Source organism: Sorex fumeus, unplaced genomic scaffold (genome assembly GCF_029834395.1).
Source record: "Sorex fumeus unplaced genomic scaffold, SorFum_2.1 ptg000303l, whole genome shotgun sequence".
Lineage (NCBI taxonomy): Eukaryota > Metazoa > Chordata > Mammalia > Eulipotyphla > Soricidae > Sorex > Sorex fumeus.
In genome coordinates, this window is record NW_026606360.1 from 121,587 (window position 1) to 129,474 (window position 7,888).

Below are 7,888 nucleotides of genomic sequence, written 5' to 3' on the forward strand. Positions count from 1 at the left end.
GCCCCCTTCGGTAGAATTTGCCTTTTTTCTTGTTATATTTTTCACCACAGCCTACAGTGCTCAGTGTTTACTCTTGTCTCTGAGCTCAAGGATCATTTGACAAGATTCAGGGTAGCATTGTGTGTCTAGATATCATTGGTTCTATGTTTGGTGACAACTGCAGGATCAGGGGACTTCTCCTTACCCCCAGGCCCCCCAGTGTGTGACCGACCAGTCCAGCATTTGCCTTTCCACTCCATTATTTGAGTCCATCCCCCTTGCAGCACAGATTCACCTGGGTGGCAAAAAGGTTCTCAGTGCCTAGAGTCTGGCTCTTTAAGGCACCTTATGGAAATGGAAGTGATGTCATAAGTGTGTCATGGTTCATTTTCCATCCCTGACACAGACACTAGGGCTTTTGCTCACTTGGCAAAGGACAAGTAAATTTGCACCTCATCCTGGAAGGGGGACTCTGAAGGCATATTTTGTGGCAGGATTCGAGAAGCCTCCTGTGAGCAACCCACACCTTCCCATTTCCACCCTGTGAGCGGAGGGGCTGAGCCAGATTGGGGGGCATTTTTGTGCTGGTTTTTCACTTGTTCCCTGAGGTCCACGTGGATTATGAGGTGCAGTGGATGCTGTAGGGGAATGCAGAGCTTTGGAGGTGCCGTGAGGGCTGTATCAGGGTGCAGAGGTCGCAGTTGTGAGTGCGTGATACTGGGGGGCCTTTTTGGCCACGATCATCTCCAGCTCTGGGATGAGGCAACAGTAGGTGAATGTGGGACTCAGCCAGGGGCTTGGCCGTCCCAACCCTCCCAGCAATCCCATGTTTGAACCATCGGCCCTAAGCTCGCTTCTGTAGAATCTCCAGATTTGAGGGGCAGAGCTTCAGCCCCTCCACCTAATGGCAGGAGACCTGTTGCTTGTCATCTTCATTTTCTGCCGTGAGATCCCGGTTCATGCGGGGGATGGAGGGAGGTGGACTTGCAGGTGGCTGAGGTTTGCCAATGAAATTGTATTTGGGGGGCTATTTTTGTTTCTTTAGATTTTGGGGGGGAGAGAGGGCACATACGCGGAGATGCTCATGACTTACTTGAGTCTCTAAGCTCAGGTATTATCCCTGGCGCTGCTGGGGGCCATATGGGATGGAGAGGATTGATCAGTTCATCTAGTCAAGCACCCAGTTCACATTATTGCCTTCTAATTACAATACTGGTGTTCTTTCTCTGGATCATGAATTTCAGCTCCCTCACATCAAGCTGCAAAGCACCTGTGACTCTTCCTCTCTCCCTGAGCAGACAACACCTCGAGCCTCCTATTGATCCGCAGAACAACAGTGACAGGAGAAGATGGTGACGCAGCTTCTGATAAACCGTTCCCAGGTAGGAGTAGACGGATAGAATGACATGAGGTAGTACCAGGAGTGCCCAGGCTTCCTGAGCCTTCTGTTTTGAGTTTCTTTTGGACGGATTCCAAGATGAGACTTCCAATCGGACCGTCCCATTCTGCTGTTTGAAGCTGCTTTTGTATATGTTTGTTTTGTTTGATTTGGCTTTGGGGCCGACCCAGTGGTGCATGAGGAGTACTCAAAGCTCAGTACTCAATGCTCATTCCTGACAGGTCTAGGTGACCAATGGGATGCTGGAGGTCCAAAGGTTTCATTTTGGGTGTTCTGTTTTATTAGGGGTGGCAGAGCAAGGATTCTCACAATCATTCCTTGTGCTGCACTCTTGCATTGCCCCTGGCAGTGCTTGTGGGACCATATGGGATGTCGGGGATTGCTAGTTCTACATGCTGTCCTGTTACACCAACCTGCTGCTTCGGCTTCTTTTGCATTGTTTTTGTCATCAGCTCTCCTCTTGACTCTGTGCTCTGGATTCAAAAGTGACAGGCCTCAGAGCACCCTGGGGTGTGTTGACCCCGTTTGGGCCCTAGCAACTACAGTGACTTGGGCCCCCAGACTTGCTTTTCTCCTGTTTTGTCCTTCCTACTTTGGAGAGACTACCTGCTCGGTCATATAGTCTTACGTTCACATAATCTTGTGTGTGGATTTCTGGGCATGCTCTGATCCCAAGGAGAAAGAGCCAAGGATCTCTGAGGCCAGTAGAGATGTTTGGGTAAAGAAATTTCTACCTTCTTTGAGCGGGATTTGGGGTGGTCCTGAGCAGTGAGTTCCTACAGGCACACATGCCATGCACTGCTCTAAGTAGTTGTCTATATGGACTGTCAAGTTCTCAATCCTAGTGGTCATGTGCTGTGGGGGTGCAGTGGTGAGCATGCAGTGTTTTTTGCTACACCCAGGGATAGTCTTTTGGATTGTACAAGTCTGTGATCAGGTGATCCTCTCTACAGTGCTCACTGGACCAGTGGTGCTCGAATTGGCCCTGGGGTTACCAGGAAAGGCAGATACATCCAAGAACCTTCTGAATGACGTCCTCCCACTTTAGCAGATCCAGCTGCCTTATGTGATTTCTGGGGCCAGTCAGCCATGCGTGTGCATGGAGGCTGGTTCATTCGGAGGGTAGAGGCCCAGCGACAATATAGGACCCTGGGTCCTGGCCTCAGAATAGTGAGAATGAGGCTAAGATGTATTCTGACTCCCACCCTCTCCATTTGCTGACTCAGGACACAGTGACCTTCAATGACGTGGCTGTGAACTTCACCCTGGAGGAATGGTCATGCCTGGAGGCCTCTCAGCGCAAGCTCTACAGGGACGTGATGCTGGAGACCTACCAGCATCTGCAGGCTGTCGGTGAGAGAAATGTGGAGCCAACCGTGTCTGAAGAGACCCACGTGGGCTCCCTGGGGTTGGGAGGCAGCTGTGTGTCCAACAGTAGCTCTGTGACACGCTGGGATATTGGACAGCCGTGCAGTAGCTCTTCTCTCTCTATTTTTTTTTTAGGGTTCACCTGTGTATACTCAGGGCTTACTCTCAGCTTTGTTCTCAGGAATTACTCTTCTGGGGTTGCCAGACCCTATGGGGTGATTCAGATCAACCTGTTTCGACTGTGTCCATTGGAAGATCGATCCCTGTCTGCCCAGTTATCGCTCAGGTCCTTTAAATAGATCCATCCATTGTTGTATCAATTTACTTTGTATACTACACGAACTTTTGTATGTTTAATTGGTTTTGCTGTTGCTTTGTTTGGGGGCACAGTCCACAGTTCTCCTGGCTCTGTGCTAAAGGATGACTCCTAAGAGTGCTCAGGGGCCATGGGGTACCATGGACTGAAACCTCTTGGCAACTTAAAATGTTGGTGCCTCACCCCCAGTACTTTTGCACCAGTCAGTCAACGGTCTTTGCATTTTCTTTTTTCCTTAGGGATTAGGGATTATTCCTGCCTGTGTATTCAGGATCCACACCTGGCCTTGCTCCAAGACCATATGGGCTGCCTGGGATCACACCCACATGTGTGTGCAGCGCTTCTGTCTTATCTGCTGTACTATCTCTTTCCGTTCGGAGAGCCCGGCAAGCTACCGAGAGTATTTGATATGCCAGACACAGTAACAACAAAGTCTCCAATGGAGACGTTACTGGGCCCGCTCGAGCAAATCGATGATCAACAGGAGGGCCTTTACTTTACTTTTACTTTTATCTCTTTCCCACCACAGGGGATTTGATATCTCGTCTCTCAACTCATTAGACGCTGCCCTATTTCACTGCTTTGATTTAATTCTAATGGTTCTTGTGACACTTCAGCAGAACTTAGGGTTTGCTCCTGGACTCTGCACTCAGGGATCACTCCTGGCTGGCATGAGGGACCCTAGGAGATATCTGGTATCGCAACTGCATTGTCCGTGAGAAACTCCTGCTGTGCTCTCTTTCTGGATACATTTTTTAGCTTAAAAAAATAAGGGTCTCTTGCCACCCTTGACCATTTCCAGATTTATTATGCATTTAGTTTTACTGAAATTCGTGATGAGTTCATGAGGGACTCAGGAAACTTCATGTGCTGCTGGGCCTAGAAAGACAGTACAGGGAGGAAAGTGATTTTCTTGCAAGCAGCGCACATGGGTTAAATCCCCTGCAACCCATGTCATTCCTGAGCACCAGCAGCAGTGATTTATGAATACAGTGTCAGGAGTCACCCCTGAGCATTGCCAGGTGAGACCCCAAACAATACAAAAAACGACAACATATTATGCTGAACGTCCCCCTGTCGGCCATACACAAGGCCAGGTCTAGAGTATTTGTGATATTTTCTTGGGTCTTAACTCTTGAATAAGTAGAAATATGTAGCATTTTGGAAATGAACATCCTGTTCATGCTTTTCAAATATTTGCCCAGTTATATCAGGAAAACATGGGGATTTACCTGTCACCTTTTCCCTGTGACTTATCCATGCCTCTGTCTCTGTCGGGGCAGGGCACTCTGGGATGAAGCCTGCGGTGATCTCCTGGCTGGAAGGAGGACCCCTGAGGTCGGGGAGGAGAGGCATGTGTGCGGGTGAGTGTCTGAGTACCCTTCCTGGCTCAGGCCCTGTGCAGTGTATGGGTGCGCTGAGCATGTAGGCAACATGCTGCTGAGACTGGCGACTCACTATCTGCTCTTCATTCACCTTGACTGTAAGTCACAGAACGATCCTATAATTTGCTTCCATGTCTTTCGAATAAGTAAGACCATAACAGAGCTAGTTTGAATCTGAACGATAGTACAGCAGGGAGTGCCTTGCAGTGCCTGAAGGTGATCTCTTCAATAATGTGTTCAATAACCTGGTTCTCCTAACATTACCAGGTCTGCTCAAAAACAAAAACAATACCTAGTGTAGAGTTGCCAAGATCCTCACATTTTTCCGCTATCGAATCTTTTCTTTAGTGTGGGACTCTTTGGACATTGAGAATAACAGAAATGTACTCTTAACTACAGGCATCATTTTGCTACATTTTTGGACAAGTGCTTGAACTGCATGTTTTGTTCAGTTTCAGAACTGAATCCGCGGCTTCAGGATTTGGCATTACAGCACTTTGATTTGGGAATGGGGTCCGCAATTAAGAGTGAGTTGGTAAGATTCACTAATTCAGAATAACTATTATTATGCCAGCAGGAGTGGACCAAGTATGTGATTGTTAAGGTGGAAGGCTGGGAATGGCAGGAAGGAATTCCAAAGCCTTATGCTTGGAGTAGAGGACCCTTAGATTCAAGAGGTGCTGAAACCAACCATGTATAAAAATAATGTGAGTTTTGATTTGCTTGAGAGTGGTAGTTGTTTAGAAAGCTAATTTGTGCACCCTAGAGATGGTGCAGTGAGAAATATACTTGCTTTGCACAGAGATGGATGGTCCTTACCCAGCACGCCTTATAGACACCATAGACCCAGAGAACTGATCCTAGATACTGCGTGGTGTGCTCCTCCGCCCACCCAACCCCCAATAAATAGAAACTACAAAACAGAAAGAAAAAAAATTGTTGATTGTGAAAGCAATAACTTGTGGTGAGAGCTTAGCAATGGCCACGTGGTCTGTCTCAGCTGTGTGATGATACAGCGTAGTCTTCACCCCTGCATCAGAGGTTCCACTCTGAGCTTTAACCAAACCCACTGTGGATGTATTTCATTTTCTCTTGAAATGGATGTGTCCATTTTCTATAGAAGGAATTATTTCTAGTTGTTTTCCTTCATTAATTTAAAGTGGGGAAAGTCACAGAATTTACTGACTCTCTATCCATCAATTTTGTGCGTCCAATTTACAGCAACATGAAGTTATTCAATAGTAAGACAATTCATATGTCAGTAATTGCATTTGTGCAGTGCATTTGTGTGAAACCACATCTGAAGGGCTCAGTTTTTTGACAGGAAGACTCAGTGAATAAGTCAATAATTACAATCCTCTGTTGTTCCACAGGAAAGCTGCCACCCCGAGTGGAGTGTCTCTGATCCTGCACTGTATAATAATGTCTCGAGTGACCAATCCTGCCCTCAGCCCCATGAGGACGACGATACAGGCGGGATGTCTTCTGAGGGTGATCAGAATGGTGAGAGCTACCTCACTCTGAAGAAGCCCTCTCCTGGAAAAAGTTCCTTGGAGTGTGTTATTCTCAGTTCAGAGACACAAAATTCCCCACTGGGGCACCTGCTAGGGAGAGAAGCACTGTTTATAGTGAGTCCCTCACAGCAACATACCCTCAACCACAGTCAACGTGAGCAGAACCCATCTATGTGTATGGAATGTGGGGGAGTCTTCCCATGTTCTCAGCACTGTGGTGTTCCCTTAGAAAACCACAGTGGACAGAATCCCCAGAAAAGTCAGCCCCAAGAACAAAGTGTGAGTCAAGGGTTACTCCATCATGACTATATGAATATAAATTCAGGAGCGAAACCTTTGCATGTGAAGAATGTGTGAAGGCCTTCGATCACTCATCACATCTTATTATGCATAGGAGAATTCATACAGGAGAGAAACCTCATGAATATCAGACATGTGGGAAGGCCTTTATTCAGTCCTCTAGTCTTAATAGACCTATGAAAACTCATAGTGGAGAGAAGCCTTATATAAGTCAGGAGTGTGCTAATGCCTTTACTCGATCCTCAGGCATCAGTATACATAGAAGTATTCACACTGTAGAGAAACCATATATATGTCAGGAATGTGGAAAGGCCTTTACTCAATCCTCACGCCTCAGTATACATAGGAGAATTCACACTGGAGAGAAAACGTATATATGTAAGGAATGTGGGAAGATGTTTGCTGTAGTCTCAAGACTTAGTGTATATAGGAAAATTCACAATGGAATGAAACCGTTTATATGTGAGGAATGTGGAAAGGCCTTTGCTAGAGCTTCAAGACTTAGTGTACATAGGAGAATTCACACTGGAGAGAAACCGTATATATGTAAGGAATGTGGGAAGGCCTTTGCTAAAGCTTCAAAACTTACTGTACATAGGAGAATTCACACTGGAGAGAAACCGTATATATGTAAGGAATGTGGGAAGGCCTTTGCTGAATCCTCAAGACTTACTGTACATAGGAGAATTCACACTGGAGAGAAACCGTATATATGTAAGGAATGTGGGAAGGCCTTTGCTAAAGCTTCAAGACTTACTGTACATAGGAGAATTCACACTGGAGAGAAACCGTATATATGTAAGGAATGTGGGAAGGCCTTTGCTGAATCCTCAAGACTTACTGTACATAGGAGAATTCACACTGGAGAGAAACCATATATATGTAAGGAATGTGGAAAGACCTTTGCTGTAGCCTCAAGACTTAGTGTACATAGGAAAATTCACACTGGAGTGAAACCGTTTATATGTGAGGAATGTGGAAAGGCCTTTGCTGTAGCTTCAACACTTAGTGTACATAGGAGAATTCACAGTGGAGAGAAACCGTATATATGTAAGGAATGTGGAAAGGCCTTTGCTTTGGCCTCAAGACTTTGTGAACATCGGAAAATTCACACTGGAGAAAGACCCTATGTTTGTAAGGAATGTGGAAAGGCCTTTACTTTGGCCTCAAGACTTAGTGTACATAAGAGAATTCACACTGGAGAGAAACCATATATATGTAAGGAATGTGGGAAGTCCTTTGCTGAAGCCTCAAGCCTTCGTGGACATAGGAGAATTCACACTGGAGAGAAACCATATATATGTAAGGAATGTGGGAAGTCCTTTACTGAAGCTTCAAGTCTTCGTGTACATAGGAGAATTCACACTGGAGAGAAACCATATATATGTAAGGAATGTGGGAAGGCCTTTGCTAGAGCTTCAAGCCTTACTGAACATAGAAGAATTCACACTGGAGAGAAACCGTATATATGTAAAGAATGTGGGAAGGCCTTTGCTACAGCCTCAAACCTTAATGTACATAGGAGAATTCACACTGGAGAGAAACCGTAATATATGTAAGGAATGTGGGAAGTCCTTTGCTGAAGCATCACACCTTTGTGTACATAGGAGATTTCACACTGGAGAGA